This window comes from Sceloporus undulatus, chromosome 1 (genome assembly GCF_019175285.1).
Source record: "Sceloporus undulatus isolate JIND9_A2432 ecotype Alabama chromosome 1, SceUnd_v1.1, whole genome shotgun sequence".
NCBI classification, from domain to species: domain Eukaryota; kingdom Metazoa; phylum Chordata; class Lepidosauria; order Squamata; family Phrynosomatidae; genus Sceloporus; species Sceloporus undulatus.
The window spans coordinates 198,655,495-198,673,224 of record NC_056522.1 but is presented as its reverse complement, the minus strand read 5'-3'; the positions used below and the strand labels follow the sequence as shown (position 1 = coordinate 198,673,224).

The following is a 17,730-nucleotide window of genomic DNA, read 5'->3' as shown; positions in this document are numbered from 1 at the left end:
TCCCATTGAATCAGCTATATTGGTTACCAGTCCATTTTCAGACAGAATTCAAAGTATTATTATGTTGATGGTGGAGGGTTGGGGGATTGTGTAATGTTGATGTTAAGTGTATTATGTATTCTTATCTTTTATTGTAACCTGCCTCGATCCGTAGGGAGAAGCAGGATATAAATAATAATAATAATAATAATAATAATAATAATAGTACTTGTTTTGACCTTTAACACCTGACACGGCTTGGCTCCAGATAATTTGAAAGATCCTATCTCCTTATAAGAGCCAGCATGGTGTGGTGGTTTGAGAGTTGGGCTATGACTCTGGAGACCAGGGTTCAAATCTTGGCTTGACCATGTAAACCCACTGGGTGACCTTGGGCTAGTCACACTCTTTCAAACTCAGAGGATGGCAATGGCAAACCCCTTCTGAAGAAACTTGCCAAGAAAACCCCTTAGGTTCACCATAACTCGGAAACGACTTGAAGGTACAAAACAACAATACATTATATAAATCCGCAATCTCGTTATATAAATGTGGGGTTTATTATCATGGGCTTTCTCTCAGTCCCACCACCTTCACAGGTACAGTTGTTGAGGACTTGAAAGCAAGAGCCTTCTCTGTAGCAGCTCCCAGGCTGTGGAAGTCCCTTCCATGGGAAGTCTGGTCGTCCCCCTCTTCTCTTTTTCTGCCGGCAGGTTAAGACATTTTGATTTAAGAAGGCATTTGGTGACAGCAAGTGGAGCTTATAATTTGGAAGGGGTGTAGTGTTTTTTATTCCATCGCCTTTTAAATGCCTTTTAATGCTGTTTTAACTTGTGTTTTTTAAATTAGTTAAACTTTATTTTAACTTCTATACTATGAGTTTTTAAACTGTGTTGAGTTTTAAAGGTGTTGTGTGCTGCATTGGGTCTCACACTGGGAGAAAGGCAAGATATAAAATAAATAAATAGCCCAGCTGCCATTCTCAAGCCCACAAACAAAGCTTGCAGCCAGAGTCCCAACAGGCATCTTTTTGAATAGCAAAAATAAGCATGTTTAGCACGAAGAGAAAAACACTTTCTTTCACTCTGACAGTGTCATTCTCATGCACTAGCTTTACAGCTGTGTATCTTCACCATTTTGTTGTGAGAGAAGAGGAAATTCCCCCTTCTCTCCAAAAGTTGCTTACCAAGACATTCTACCACACTGTAAAGCTTCCTTTGTGGTTGATAATAACCCATTTCTTAAGCTTTGGACTGCAAACGGGGCCTAAAATCCAGGCTGCTGAACTACCACAATCAGTTTGGAAACATCAGTCACCTTTCCAAAGAACCAGGTGCTGCCCCTGCCCGACACGTACCAGTTTCTTGCTAAAGGTAGAGAATGTGATCTGCAGGTATTTCCCAACTAAGCCTATCTCTTCATTGGTGTCCTTCAATGTACTGTAATGTGACTCCAGGAGAAGCTAAATGTGTCAGCAGATTCATGGCCTTATCTGTGTCTCTAAATAAAACTGATCAAGTATAGCTCTCCTGCAGGTGCAGAGCAGGTTTTGCCTTTGCAGTGAGACTGGAAAAATATATTCAGGCTTTGTGCTGTGCGTGCATGTGTATATCCCTTATTTTAAGTTACAACAAGATTTTGAACCATGGGGGAAAATTACTTTGCAAATTAATGCTGGATTTCTCCTGCTTACATTTTTAATTTCACTCTCCATGCACACAGAGTGAGACATTTATAGCAAGAATACATGGGGAATTATAAGAAAATGACACTTGAGGCTACATTCCATGCAAAATCACACTGACTGAGATCCAGATTTGCTCCTGTACAGAAGCACCATGAATGAGATGTGAAGAATAATGGTGATTTTCATTCATTCTCTGCTGTGCTACCAATGCCACCTTCCCGCACAGCTTGGAAAAGCTACATTTCAGCATCCTCCAGCAGCATGGCCATACTGGCCGAGGGATGCTAGGAGCTGTAGGTAGCAACATAGATTTTCCAAGCTCTGCCTCTCACATCATACTGTTCAATGTTTCATGGCTGAAAACTGGGACTCATGTGGCTGAAAAGCATCAAGTGTGTGGTGAAAGGAGTATGGCCCAGTAACAAGACAGAAAATGTTATTAACAGGGAAGAACATACAAGGCTACTACAGTATTTTAAACAGAGAAACCTTAAAATTTATGTAGAGTTGAGGAAAATCTGAAAACCCCCCAAAGCAAACAAGATGCAATTGGCCTCAGTGCAACATCAGACTCTGCTGGGTTGAGTGCAAACCTGGACAGTCCCGCCCCCAGGCGGGATATGGCAAGCCTAGCTAAGGACAAAAGTTGTGGTTTGAACATAGGACTAGGACTCTGGCAGACCAGAGTTTCGAATTCTGATTCAGCCATAGACACCCACTGAATGACCGTGGGCAAGTCATACTCTCATAGCCTCAGAGGAAGGCAAAGGCAAAACCTTCTCTGAACAAATTTTGCCAAGAAAACTCACAGGAAAAGTGGGAGGAGTAGGAAAGAACTGGGACATTTTAAAGGCATCTGAAAAAGTGGGATAACAGAGGATTAACTGGAACTGTCCTTGCCAAATCAGGGCAGGGGAGGTATTATGCCTTTCATTCTCTGGGTTAAGCTGTAAAATCAAACAAATGTTAAAAGTTGCTCTGGATATTTACAGCAGAAGGTGGATTGGTTGGCACTGACAGAGGCCTAGATGATCACAAATCCGCTTGCTTCTGTCCTCTAAACAAACTTTTTGTAAAAAAATGAAGGAACTGCTTAGAACTCATTCATTGACAGTAAACAAGGACTAGCTATTCCACAGTGATGTTTAGCTAGTGTTTATTTAGTGGTCCTACCTTCCCAAGATATTGTTACAAAAGAGGGGAAAAGACACATCCTTCTGCACAAAAGAATGAAGGACAAATGTTAAAAGAAGGCTGAAGCAGCAGTGACAGAGTACACCTGAATCCAGCCTAGAAGAAAAGTTTCAAAAAGTTCAGTTGGCCATATTTTTAATGCCTGCCAAAATGACTCATTCAGCCATGATTGCAGGAGAGGAAATGGAACAAAATAAGAAAGGAACAGGATGGACCTACAGAGGAAATAAAGGAAACAGGGATGTTTTATATGGCCTGAGGTTGCAACTTCCGGAAGCATGCGTATGATTAATTATATTTACTGCTTCTCTTTAGTTCAGCAACAAGAGAAGTTCAAATTTCTAATAATATCTTAGTCGTGGATCAGAGTTATCGGAGACAGGCTAGTCCCAGAGCACCTAAGCCAGCCATTCTTACAGCCTTTTGGACAGGTTGCAGCACTGGAGGCACTAAGTCTAACACTTTAACAGTAATCATACACATATATACGGTACATGCATATACATTCTGAGCTAGACTTTGACATGTTTCATGCCAAGAAAGAGAAAGAGCACAAAATGGTCTTACAGTGAGATCACATGCATGAATCCTTGAAAATATGGAATCCACAGCCAATAATCCTGTACAGTACTGTATTTATATACTCAGAACAGAGGTGTAGTGATGAGCACGCAGGTGGCAAAATGAGCATTATCTAAATAAGAAATCAGTCCCCAAATTTCTAGCACTGCAGAAAGCAAGACACTGAAAAATTTTCACAGCTAGAAACACTCTTATTTGCTGTGTTTCCACTACCTTAGCAATTTTGCCTACCTGTTTTCTTTAGATTTCTAAATGTTCAATTGACGTTTTACATTATTGCAAGTTATACCTCACCCATCACTACACACTGATTGAGAAGTGGGTCCCAGTTAGCTTGAGGGAGGCATCTCCAGCTCTGAAACACTTGGCCTAACAAACCACACTCACTTGGACATTCAAATCATAAAAGATAAGATCAATTTTCAGTGAATTGAATTCCTACTGACTGTATGTAGATTGTGTCAATATTTTTTTAAGTACATGATTTCCTTCCATGACCTGATTGACTGTCAGTGGTGTGATCCTTTCCCCCCTCTCCACATAACAGTTTTCAAATAAAATTTAGCACAGCTGCATTAACACGCTTGGCACTTTTAGCTCAATATAAATTATTTTCTTTGGCTAAATTGATCTTCAGAGCAACCAAGAGCTGTAAGTCATGGTATAAATGAGTTATTTGCATAAATGAAAATTTCTGCTTCCTGAACATGAGCATAACAGTAGATATGTACATGCCCCCAGCCTAAAATACAACAACAAGGGATATATTTCTACTAGAAACATGAACACACCCTTTCAGAAAATTTGTGGCACAACTTTTGAATCGTGCCTGTAGTGCATAATGCCACAGTAGATAATAAATTACCTTTGGCTTGACAGACAAAGTTCCTGTTGTTATTACTATCAGACACAGAAAATGTTCTGAATCTGTATTGTTCTATGTATCTGTGATATCTTTCTAAAAGGGCTCATGAACATTGATTTTAGATTATAACTTCCAGAATTCTGGAATTCTAGGGGATTCTGGAACCTATAATCTAAAAAAGTAACATTTCTGAGCTCTATTTGGGAGAATTTCCTAGCAGTGTTATTATGTACAGGAAAGCAGCATAAAGGGATAAGCCGTAGCACAAATTATTGCTAAGGACAGAAGACCACCGTGCCAATTTGAACAGTAAAAATAGCTACTCATAATCAACAAATACCAGGATGGGGAGGGAGGGGGGAGATCTTGCTAAATGCAGATCATATTTCAAAGTTATGAAAATTTGTGACAAAGAGGATTAATACACCAGATGATAAGCAGCAAATAACACTGCGCTTGGAGGGGGCAGTAATATATATTTAATAAATATTTCTTAAAAAATAATAATTATAAAGGAAATGCAGTTCTTCTGTTCTAAAAAAACCTCACAAACTTTTAGTCCCCAGAGTGACACCTGCTGGATTCCATGGGGAAAAAAGCAGAAGAGAAATATATTGGAATTGCAATTTAATATTGTTTTATAATCTAGTATATTTTGATTATGTGTATTTGTTAGTTTGCTTTATATTATATTGCATGGTTCTTTGCAATTCTATCTGGATAATTTTTCTTTTTACAATTGTATTGAATTACTTTTATATCTATATTACTCCTTCCCCTGTGTGTGTGTGTGTATTAGATTTTATGCAATAGCCAGGGCTTGCTATTTTGTTGTTGTTGTTGCTCCTGTTTTACTTTATTTTAAAAAACGAACACCTTACTTTGTACAATGGCAGCACTATATAAAAAAGAGATGATGATTGTGCTGATGAATTTCCACACATAGCACCACATTGGAAAGATAAAAATATTTAACAATATTTTCATTGCATATTAACAACTCATCTGTTGCACTGGAGATAGTTTCTTTTTAGATCAAAAATGTTATTGTTCAGGGTCCATACTCTATTACAGCGGTTCTCAGCCTGTGGGTCACCCCTTTGGGGGTTGAACAACCCTTTCACAGGGGTTGCCTAAGATCATTGGAAAACACATATTTCCGATGGTCTTAGGAACTGAGACACCACACTTCTATGGTTGGGGGTCACTACAACATGAGGAACTGTATTATAGCATCACAGCATTAGGAAGGTTTAGAACCACTGCTCTATTAGCTGCCCACCAAAAGCGGTGTTCTTCAGTCATTACTAGCTTGTTCTGTAGATTTCAATGGGATTCAGCTCCATCTTAATCTGGATTTATCCCATTCTCACTCTTCTAAGAGTTGGAAACAAAAGGTGAGAATTTGTGAGCTGCAGGTTCACACTGAGCTCCCCACTTTTGTGTGTGTGCATATGTATGTGTATCCGATGTCACAACACCAGAAAAGCACTTTTCAAAGTCCTCTCAATGCTATGAGGCACAGGAATGAGAGGAGAAAGAATAAATGATCCTTCAGTGGAGAGAAGCTGTTTCATATTTCTCTCAACCCAGGTTGTTTCACTTATTGTTGTTATTAAAAACACAGTTGTGCATAAAAGGCTTCTCAAAATACTCCACCCTATTTGTGGGCAGAGAAATTGGGAAGAACAAGTTTTCCTAACTTCTCTAGGGTGTGAATAAATGCTCCAAGATTATAAAATTATTTTTATTTTATTTTTTGTGGGGTGGGAATCCCCACAAGGAGCAGCAACAGTAACTTGGTTTCTTTAATCTTGTTGCTTTTGCCAGCGCTACAAGCGGCAAGAACAGCTATGGTGATAGTCACCATTTTGTATCTTTCCTAATGTACCCTCAGGGTAGTTCATTTTTAAATCAGGATTTGTAAAAAGCACAGTGAAGAATATCCAGTAGAAATCTGTATTTTTCTCCAGCTTCATCTATACTGCAGAACTGATGCAGTTTGACACGGCTTTAATTGCCATGGCTTGATTTTACTGAATTCTGGGATTTGTAGTTTTGTGAGATATTTAGCCTTCTCCGTCAGAGAGCTCTGGTGCCAGGATTCCATAGGATGGAGCCATGACAGTTAAAGTGGTGTCAAACTACATTAATTTTGCATGTGGAAGCAGCCTCTGAGTTGGTGGAGAAAAGTCTCAGAAATGATCTCAGAGCAATGTTGGCTCTTGCTCTAGTAAACAACAAACCGCCACACAGGTCATTCACTTTCAGCCTGGCAATAACCATGAGACTTTTCTGGTTTAATCCAAGTAGTTCACTTTAATGAGATTAAGGCTAAGACTCTGCTCTTTTCTCTTGCTTTTATGATGCAATGGGCCTAACACCACTCTATTTACTATTTGGTTAGCCTCACTTCTTGGCAAGGCTACAATAAACAAACCACTTGGTTCATGCATAGTAATTCAACTGACAACAATCAGATGGTTCCAAAGGAAATGAGCCAGGGCCACCTTTGTAGTAATGATCCCAGACATTGCATAAAAGTTTTCTTTTTTAAAAAAGAGAAAAAGCTGCTTTCAGAAATGTTGTTCAAAAGTAAAATCAATGTTGTTAAGTTCCCACCGACTGTGACAATTTATTTAAAATCTCTTTGTTTAACCCCCTGGGAAGAAAATTATTTCAATCAAAGTTGCTTTAAGAATTACAAGTTGAGTCTCCCTCATCCAAAGTGTTTGGGACCAGTTGTGTTTTTGTTTGTTTTTTGGACTTTGTTATACTTGCATATAGCTAATGAGATATCTTGAAGATGGGACCCAAGTCTAAACATGAACTTCATGTATTTTTTGTATACACCTTATACACACAGCCTGGAGGTAATTTTATGCATGATACAGTATTTTTAATACCTTTGTGCACGAAGCAAAGTTTGTGTACACTGAACCATCAGAAAGCAAAAGTGTCACTATTTCAGCCACCCATGTGGACAAGTTTGGATTTTGCAATAGTTCAGAATTCTGGATAAAGGTGACTACTCAACCTGTAAAGTGATAGGAGCCTTCTTCACTGTACAAAAGCATATTAACCTCATTCTTTTGCTGACAACTTTATTAATTGGAGTTTGAGTTGAAAAGTTCATGACCTAGCTGAGAAGTTTGCATCTTGATCCAAAATGAAGATATTAACTGTATGTTTAAATGGCAGTATTAAGTCAAGACCTATGCCTCACGGGACCTTTTGTACTTAATGTGAAACCCTACAAACAAAACACTTGTGCCTCTTAAAGTTAAACAGTCACATTTCTTTAGGAAAGACACAGAAATGCAGGTGTGAGCCTTTTCTGATTGCTATCTCAGTGTATTTGGCCAAGAAAAGGATGTGATTAGCCCTGAAGAGCTGTTCACATTTGAAGCAAAACATACGTATTTGTTATTGTACCCAGGGATTTAAATCCAAGTGTTCAATACCACTGAGAGCAACAGCCCCAAGGAGGGATTGTTTCAGTCCTCTGTTTAAAAGTTTTTAAACCGTAATCAGGAATGCATCTCATTTTAATAACATCAGAGTACTCAACAGCCACTACATCCAATAAAAATTTGACTTCCATCCCTTTTCCCTTTGCTTTTTCCCATTCCTGATATACTAGAGTAAAAAAGACATATTTTCTTCATTCAGTTAAACAGAAATTTAAAATACAGCAGCAGAAAAGATAAGAGTTTCACCTCTAGAGATTCTAGTTGCTTGTCTCATTATATAATTTTGGAATTATTTACATTATTTGAATCACATTCTAAATGCATTTCACATTTGTATCCCTTGCTTCCTCTCTCTTCCCCACTCTCTGTCTCCCACTCAATATAAACGTGTGGACAGTAATGCACACAGGATCTTTTACAGAACAGCTTGTAAAAGAATAGCACTAGTACAAGTCATATAAAGGAACTTAAACCCAATGGTGGGAAGCATCAACTCCGGTGCAAACAGTTTTACTTTAAAGGCAAAGACTTCCAGAGGTTCCTGAGTTCACGTCAGGGTAAAAGGAACTTTGCTAAAGGAATTAACAAAAAGAAGAACTGTAAATGAGGCTAAATCAATATAGATTATATGTTTCTAGTGCCATACATCTGGGTGTTGCCTTAACAGAGATAAGATACAGAGTGGGCTGGATCTGGCCTCCTTCCCAAAGTTTATGCAACACAGAAATATACATGGAGCTAAGTACAAAATAAAGCATTAAAAAAAAGAAACTCTATGAATGATATAGCTGCTGGAGGAAAACATCCGGAATAACAGTGGCTGGTGCTGAGAGACTGACTTGATTATTTTTTGTTAAAGATAAATGTTACTTGTGCCATTATCTTATGAGGAGGCCTTAGGCAAGCCACACTCTTTCTCTCAACCTCAGGCTTCCACATCTGGAATGCAAGGGGTGATAACACAGACCCTCCAATCTTTCATAGATGAAAACCAGGGCAAATGTGGCCAAGCAACATCTGAGTGTATTCAATATGGCAAACGTTACTAACGAAGAAGAACAGACAAGCTAGGAGAGGATGCAGCACATTGCATTTGCCTTAGCCTACAGGGAAGGGTAAGATTCTGGCCCCTTCTCTTCTTTCCCTCTGCTGAGTTAACTAAGTACAGAATACTTTTGCGTTTTGAAATCAAGATACGTCTGACTAATTTAAAGACTCAGCATTTGTTCTTTCTGAATTTGTACTGGGTTAAGATAAATAAATCAGGAGCAAGTGTAAAAAAATCTCTGGCTGTACTGGGAGCTGACAGAAAATATTCTGAGATAAACAATAGACAGTACATATGGATCTCCCAAATATAACTGGAAAGAACAGGAACAAAATCTAAAACTTTTTGGTCTTTTTAATCAGCTTGGATGTGGCCTCAGTTTGAAGCAATGGAACTAAGCTGAGGACAAAGAGGGAGAGTGGGAGGAAAACAGAGAAACTGAAACATTTTAAAAGCAGCTGAAAAAAGTGGGATGACCAAAGTTTAATTGTGACTGTTCCTGCCCCATCAGGACAGTTAGATGGTATAGTAACATAAAACTACCTTAGCAGATTGTTATAATAATTTACAAGTTGATAAAGCATAGAAGGACCAACACTTGGAGGGACCATAGAAATAACAAAGTGCTGCAGAGCTGTTCTGTCAGCTCCATTCTGGGTTATTCAGACTCTTTAAAGTGTAAGTCAAACCATCTGACAATACTGTCTTTCGTCTGCTGGAATGAATTAACAGATTTTCATAGAAGTATTAAGTAAACCCTGTAAATTTACAAGACACACAGTATATAACTGATCAGAGTAGTGAGAAACGAAGGAAGACGCAACTTCTCAAACATGGACATTTATCTGTTTCTTTAGGTAATCAGCGTAAAAGTTACACTGTCAATGAGATCCAAACCATGAGCTTTAACTTTCATGAAATTTGTAAGAATGAACTTGTCTTTTTGGATCTATTCAGAAATTATGAGGCTTAACTCAGAAATTAGGAGCACTCAGAATTTATGATACATAAGAAGAAAGGAAGTTTCAAATATTTAATTTCAAAGTATAATTACATTGCACATTAAAGTTATAATGCTGACCTGAAGCTATAATGAATATTTAAAATAGCATTTTCCAATGGAGGTTCACAAAACGGCACTGAGAAATTACCAATAATATACTTTTTTAAAAAAGGTCCCCAAACTACCACTGCAGCTACAGTTTGATTCAGTGTTAAGTGATACAAACTATGGTAGTTTGGGGACAGATTTGAAAGTACAAGTTGAGTCTCCCTTATCCGGTATTCCAAAACTGAAAACACTCCAAAAACCAAAGCCTTTTTCATCAATGGCTGAGATAGTGACACCTTTGCTTTCGGATGGCTTAGTGTACACAAGCTTTGTTCCATACACAAAATTATTTAAAGTATTGTTTAAAATTACCTGCAGACTATGTGCATAAGGTGCATATGAAACATAAATGAATTTTGTGTTTAGAACTGGGTCCCATCTCCAGGATATGTCATTATGTATGTCTGCGCAAATACAGGTATTCCAAAATCCAAAACAATCCAAAATCCAAAACACTTCTGGTCTCAAGCATTTCTAATCAGGGAGACTCAACCTGTACATTATTAGCAAAAAGCCAGCATCAACTGTTGCATTTAGGTGTGGCATCAACTTCACCTCTGAAAGTCAGCAGCGGTGCTTCACACTTTTGGCAGGGGCAAGCCAAAGTCTGTCAAGAGTCAATCCTAGCTTGTGCAACCTGCACAATTATACTCATGTTTGCTCCACTCCCACATCAAAATTGTTATTTAAAAACAAAACAAACAAACAAACCAAAAGGCAAAAAAACAACAACACAAAACCCAGCATCATAATCTTCATAATCCATGCTTCATAATCCATAATGAATGAGTGAGTGGGGTTTCTTGGAATGTCACTCAAACAGAGCAATCAGTAACTGTACTTTTTTTGCTATAGTTTTTACAATGCCACAACCAACATGGCCACTAGGAACTTAAATATCTTCAAAGTTAAAGAAAGAGCCATTGTAAATTTATTATAGTCCCAAAACGTAATTTCCCAAGCTCAAACATCATCTGCAGAAGCAAACTAACAGCAGGCTATGCAAACCCATCATGATTTATTCAAATTTGGTTTGTTAAGGGTTATTTTTGCCATTTGTGTTGTTAGTGTACACTTTGGGTGACTGGGTGCAGTTTTGCATTTAAGATGTCAATCCATTGCACATCAAGCTGGTGTTTCATTTCTCTGAAAGCAATTGAAATCTCTCTAAATAATACAGCGAGTGTATCAGTAGAAATTTTAAGATGCAACATACACTTCAAGATCCTTAAAATCAGTAAATATATTCTACATTCGCACGAAAATGGTAATTTGTCAGAAATCACTGCAAGAGTCAAACAAAGAGCTACAGTTTAGGAAAACAGTCATTTCACTAATTCTGTATACCAATTCTAAATTAAGACTCTAAAACAATTTTAGTTTGGGGAATTACAGGATAATTCTGTTCTTGTAATTCTGCTAAACAAACACACACCAACTCAGGGGCAAGATCTCTTCACATTCTCAGATTGTTTTAAAGATGCCCCAAACCCAAATACATGGTACAAATTTAATTTTCAAGTGAACAGGTTGAAAACACTTTGAATAATAATTATTATTGTTGTGTGTCTCCAAGTCGTTTCTGACTTAGAGTGACCTTCAACTTAAGGCAAATCTATCATGGGGTTTTCTTTGCAATATTTGTTCAGGGAGTTTTTGCCTTTGCCTTCCTCTGAAGCAAAGTGTGTGTGTGACTTGCCCAAGGTCACCCAATGGATTGCCGTGGCTGAGCAGGGATTCGAACCCTAGTCTCCAGAGTAGTAGTCCCACGCTCAAACTACTACATCACACTGGCTCTTACAATAATTATACTGACTTTCAAAATGCAGATATGCAACATTATTCTATTTTATTTTAAAACTACTCCCTCCCCACCAAACCATAGATAGACTGGTATTAAAGATTCTTGGCAAACTGAAGAACTACAAAATATGTTATTGCATCTGCTTCTTCCAGTGGGTGGCCGAATCAAATGCTTTTGACAGGCCCTTTCTTTCTTAAGAATACCTTAAGAATACCTTAGAGCAACTGCGTTTTCCAGATAAAAATGAAGAGTAAAACAAGTTACAAATCCACAAGAACAGGAATGCTCTCACTCTATTATGCATGCATGTACACACACAAACACACACTCTTGCACTTGAACTATTCCTTACTTCATCCGTTTTGGTCAGGAATCTAACCACAAAATCTCAGTATAACTATTTTCCCATGGGATGTTTCAAAAGCCTTTCTGAGCCTCTCTTGTGCCATGTTCCATTTAATGGGCATCACAGGGTCATGTGGTGGGCCACTGTGGACAAATGGATCCTCAACTTGATAGGCCTGTGATGGAAGACAACAGAGCTTTCTTGTGCTTTAATGTTAATCCAGGACAGAATGCTCAAAAAGGAATCCAAGGGAATGTCAATCAGGGAGGTGGCCAGAGCTTCTACATTGTGTAAACTATGGGGTTTTAAAAGGTATGATTCTACATATGCCAAAACTCTTAGTTCCACACAGCTATTAAAGATACAGAAGACCTGCCCTCAATTTCGCATCCAGTCACCTCAAGTGTAGATTTATATTCACATTAGTTCACAGTTTAAGCAAAAGATTATTTAAGCCTCTTGTATGAAAAACGCCTTAAACCTGCACTCTTTTTCTCTGTATTGGACAACAAACATTTGAGGTTTTATTAAGAAACCTGGGAAGTTTTTAGGGTTCTAGAACCCCCATGAGGTGCATCTGATTTATCCCATAAGGTTGTTTTTGTTATGTGCCTTCAATTCTTTTCCAATTTATGGCAACCTTGTCCTTGCCTTCCCACTCAGATTTATTCCTAGGTTTGCCATTGCCCTTCTCTGAGGTTAATTTAGGCAAGGTCATCTAATGTATTTCTATGGTTCAGTCTCCCAGAATCTGATGTCAACACTCACACCCCACACAGATGGATGTTTCCTTATGCCTGATAAAGCTCTCTCTCTCTCTCTCTCTCTCTGTGTGTGTGTATGTATGTGTGTGTGTATGCCTTCAAGTAACCTGTCAATTTAGGGTGACCCCATTAATTTCTTCAGATTTTCTTAGGAAAGGAATCCTCAGAGGTGGTTTTGCCAGTTCCTTCCTCTGAAATACAGCCTATGGTACCTGGTATTCATTGGCAGTCTCCCATCCAAGTATTAACCAGACCTGACCTTCTACCACATTCAAGATCAGATGAGATCTAGTGCATTTAGGGCATGTACCAAATCAAAAATTAGACTTGTGTCAGTTTATTTCTGAATAAAAAACAGCAGCACTTAAGTCCTGAACCATCTCAGTTCTAAACCATATATAGTCCAAGCATTTCTACCTCATTGCTTATTTTTTAAAGTCGTCTTTTTCTCAGGGGCAAAGTACCAGGCAAAGGCAAGTCTTGCTGAAGTGCAGTCCTCACATCCCACCTTGTTTCTAGAGGTTCCTCAAAATGATTTCCACTGACTTCCAGGTATCTAAAATGAACCAGGCATTCTGTTCCAAGCATTAAAGGAGGAAATCCTAAAAGCCAAAAGAACAGCCAAATCTGCCTTTGGGTCACAGATCTTGTACCCACATATCCATCTGGGACCAAATGCTGGTTCTTAGCCTGAATGTAAGAGCTACCGGTTTCTCTTTGGACAAAACCTTCCACAAGTATGCATGCTTCTTGTAACAGCGAGCGCATCTTCCTGGGATTCTTGCCACCAACAATTCATCATTTCTGTCCAACCTCCTTCAATCCCTGTTATTCGTGCAGAGAAAGTTAAGCACCAAAGCTGGTGTGCAGGCATGGGAAACACAATTCCTACAGAAAAACTATTTCCAAATCAGAAAAGTCGGCGGCTAGGCAAAGAGGAAGCTGTCCTAGGTTAACTCATCCTCTGCACAGTCCATCAGCTAAATTTTTCAGAAAGGGAAGACCTTGAAAGCCAAAGATGCAGGTAGAGAAAAAGCAAGAGTATTGATCGGACTGGAGAGACTTAGCCATGCTCACTCTAAAGAAATTTTGGAGATTTCAGTGTGACTTTTTCTTATAAGCATGCTTAGGATTGAAACCACATGGCCTGATGAAATGCATATTACGGGTTCTGGAGGTGAAGAGAATCACAGTCTTGGGCAGAGAGGTTCTTCTAACCCCATTTAATGGAAAGTCACCCAAAGGTATAGCAAGTAAAGAAACTGACTGACACCAGGGGAACAGACCCACTTCAAGGCAGACATCAGCAGCATCTGTACACATAGTACTGGGCTGCTTGCTTTATATTTTCCCTTCAAGCTTTCCTCAGAAGTCAAATTTCCCCAGTTTAAACAGGACTTCACCACAATTGTCCCCAGGACCACCCTCTCCGCTTGTGATCCAGCCAACATAAACACACGAAACTCCACATCTGCTATGCTAGATCCGTTTTTTAAAAATCAATCGTATCATATTCCAAAAAAAGGTATGCTGAAAATTCTCACGCTTTAATCAAGGAAAGCGGACGGAGCTAAAAAAGACTCGTGCAGAGAGAAAGAGGCTGTAAAATCTTCTACTCACCGTTAAAAATCAAACAAAATCCACACACCAATAAGCCAGACTTTTCTTTAAAGAGTTCTTTCCTTTCCTTTCCTTTCTTTCTCACGCTTTCAAGTTCTCAAGGTTTCCAGATGCCTGGCGTGAAATCCGAGTCCGAGTCCTCAGCCAGAGGAGTTTCTCTGCCTCCAAGGGGCATCTACACTGTTGAAACAATGCAGTTTGACAGCAATTTAGGTGCTGGAGCTCCATCCTAGGGAATCCTAAAATTTGTAGTTTGACAAGGTTTTAGCCTTCTCTGTCAAAGCACCCAGAGGGTGCATCTACGCTGCAGTAATAATGCAATTTGACACCACTTTGTTCTGGAGCTCCATCCTAGGGAACCCTGGGCTTTGTAAACTGACAAGCTCTTTAGCCTTCTCTGCCAAAGAGTGAGGCTGCCTCCTAGAACTACAAATCCCTGGATTCTGTCCAATGGAGCCAGGGCACTGAAATGCAGTATCAAACTGCATTTATTGCTACAATGTAGGTGCCCCCAGAGAGGTGTAGAAATAATGCCATTTGACTCTCCTTTAACTGCCCTGGCTCCATCTGACAGCAGCCTGGGATGGGTAGTTCTGGGAGGCCCCTGCCAAGCTTTGGCAGAGAAGGGCAAAGAGTGGAGGAAAGGAGTCTCTGCTTCCCTGTGTGGATGGGTTTCCTAACACCCAGCTCAACTGCACCAGGGGTATGTGTGTGTACATTTATATGTGTGCATGTTTGTGTGTGTATATATATATGTGTGTGTGTGTGTGTGTGTGTGTGTGTGCGCGCATATGTGTGTGTATACACATATGTGTGTATATTTGTGTGTATATGTGTGCATGTCTGTCTGTATGGAGTGGCACAAGAGACACATACATACACGTGTGTGTGTTGGGCTACAACTCTGGAGAATAGGGTCCAGTTCACAGCTGGGCCATGAAGCCCACCGGGTGACTTTGAGCCGGTCACACTCTCTCAGCCTCCTCAGGAGGCCAGGGCAAACCTCTTCTGAACAAACTGTGCCAAGAAACCCCCATGATAAGGCTGCCATAAGTCAGAAACTACTTGAAGGCACACAGCAACAGTATATATTGCTCTGTGTGTGTGTAGTGTGTGTGCGTGTATATATATATATATACACACACACACACACACACAAACACATATATCTATGTGTAGATGTGTGTGTATAGATGTGTGTATCTATACATATGCACATTTATATCTATATGTATCTATGTGTAGATGTGTGTGTATGTATATAGATGTGTGTATATCTGTGTGTGTGTATCTATACATATATGTATATCTCTACGCATGTATGTGTGTGTGTATGTATGTGTGTATATATAGAGAGGTGTGTGTGTGTGCGTATAAGTGTGTGTGTATATACACACATGTAAGTACTGTATATGTGTGTGTGTGTGTGTGTGTGTGTGTGTATCTATATCTCTATATCCCTACCTGGCTCCTGTGGAACCGGGTCTCCCTTGCAGGGCTCCTTCCCTTGCCTTGTCTCTTCTCTTGGAGTTTTCCTTCTCCTCTTTCCTTCCTTCCTCCTTCTCTTTCTCCTTCTCCTCCTTTGACTCACCCGATCTTCTCCAGATCCCCCCAAAAGAAGCAGCCGATCAGAGGAGGAGGAGGAGGAGAGAGGGAGGGAGGCAGAGGGCTGGAACTCTTGGGCAGCAGGACTCAGTCCCGGCAGAGGAGCCCCAGAGAGGCCGAGGGAGAGGCTGCAGGCGAGGCTGCCTTAGTCCTGGCTGCTGGGCACTGGGCGCCTGGGGCGAGGAGGAGGAGGAGGATGGGGAGCCCGGCGGCGGCGGCGGCCAAGGGGACCGTCCCTCTTCCTGTTGCATCAGAGACCCCGCCTGTCCCGGCATTGAGTTACTTTCTTTCTTTCTCTCCCTCCTTGGAAACCCAATCGCCAAGCCAAGAAGAGCCCAGGAACAACCAGTCGCTCCTTGGCTCTGACACGGGCAGGCTTCCCACGTGGGGCTCTGGACACGTGTCTCCCCCCTCACCTACTCACCTCCAGATGGAGGGCCTGCCAGGAGCAGGGAAGACAGGGCCACAGCCCGGATGGAAAAATCAGTTCAGGCTTCTAAGTCAGGCTGGGAAAGGTGGGCATGTGGGAAGGGGACAGGAGGCGGAGAATGGAGGACATGTCCTGGGAAAGGAGGACTAGCTCTGGTCAGGGCCAGGGGGAAAGGATCCTGGGGCTTGGAGGACTGAGCTTCTTTTCCAGCCTCTATCCAATTTCAGCAAGAGCATGAGCAAGTGCATTTCCATACACATAAGCACTACTCCCTAAGGTTCTCAACCTTCTTAATGCCAGGCAACCTTTTAACACACTTCCTCATCTTGTGGTGACCCCCAATGGTAAAATTAGTAATATAATGACATAACAGAGGTGTTTTCCAATGGTCTTTGGCAACCCCAGTGAAAGGGTGGTTCGACCCCATTGCGACCCACAGGTTGAGAACCACTGCCCCATGTGGTTTACAAAGTGTAAGCCAATAGTCCCCAACAATCTGGATGGCCATGTGTCGGGGATGCTTTGATTGAGATTTCCTGCATGGCAGGGGGTTGGACTGGATGGCCCTTGCAGTCTCTTCCAACTCTAGGATTCTATGCTTCTACTCATTTTAGTGACCTACAGAAGGATGCCAGGCTGAGTCTACCCTGAGCCCTTACAGTTTGTGAGTTACTACAGTTCTGGCATTTAACCATCACACACAGAGCTTAGCACATACAAGGGGTTAAAAGCACATTACTTAGGCAAGAAAGTGGGTCAAAAGCAAATGTGGGTTGCAGACAGATGAGGACAACTCCCCATTGCTAGCTTGGAAATAACTTTGGTGCATGCTCCAAACTGTTTGTTCCCAAGTGAGCATGCCTCGTCTCAGGACATCAGCCACCAACTCTTTGTTAAGCATGGTGTTGTGGTTTGAGTGTTGAGCTAGGACACAGGGAGACCAAGGTTCAAATCCCCACTCAGCCATGGCAACCAACTGGGTGGCTTTTAGCAAGTCATACTCTCTCAGCCTCGGAGGAAGGCAAAGGAAAACCCCACTGAACAAATTCTGCTGGTAAACCCCTTAAAGTGATAGAATCACTTTTAGGGTCACCATAAATCAGAAATGACTTTGAAGGCACAAGTCATGCTTAAGTTTCTTTCTTTCTTTCTTTCTTTCGTCATAGATGCAAGCAAGTGTGTGTTTTGCTCTAGGCTATCAGGATATGAAGACGCAGTTGCA

At 40.5% G+C, this 17,730-nt stretch overlaps 1 protein-coding gene across 3 annotated transcripts in view; it reads right to left on the bottom strand.

Moving 5' to 3' along the window:
• CALCRL (calcitonin receptor like receptor) overlaps nt 1–16,290 on the bottom strand; it is a 99,394-nt gene extending 83,104 nt beyond the window's left edge. The window contains exons 1-2 of one of the 3 annotated variants that reach the window (XM_042439652.1): nt 15,938–16,290; nt 14,474–14,653 (exon numbers count right to left, since the gene is read on the bottom strand). The gene's annotated coding sequence lies outside the window, so the exon portion shown is untranslated. The remainder of the gene's footprint in view (nt 1–14,473; nt 14,654–15,937) is intronic. The other 2 variants (XM_042439668.1, XM_042439659.1) reach the window with 2 other exon arrangements.
• Nucleotides 16,291–17,730: the final 1,440 nt, after the last annotated feature.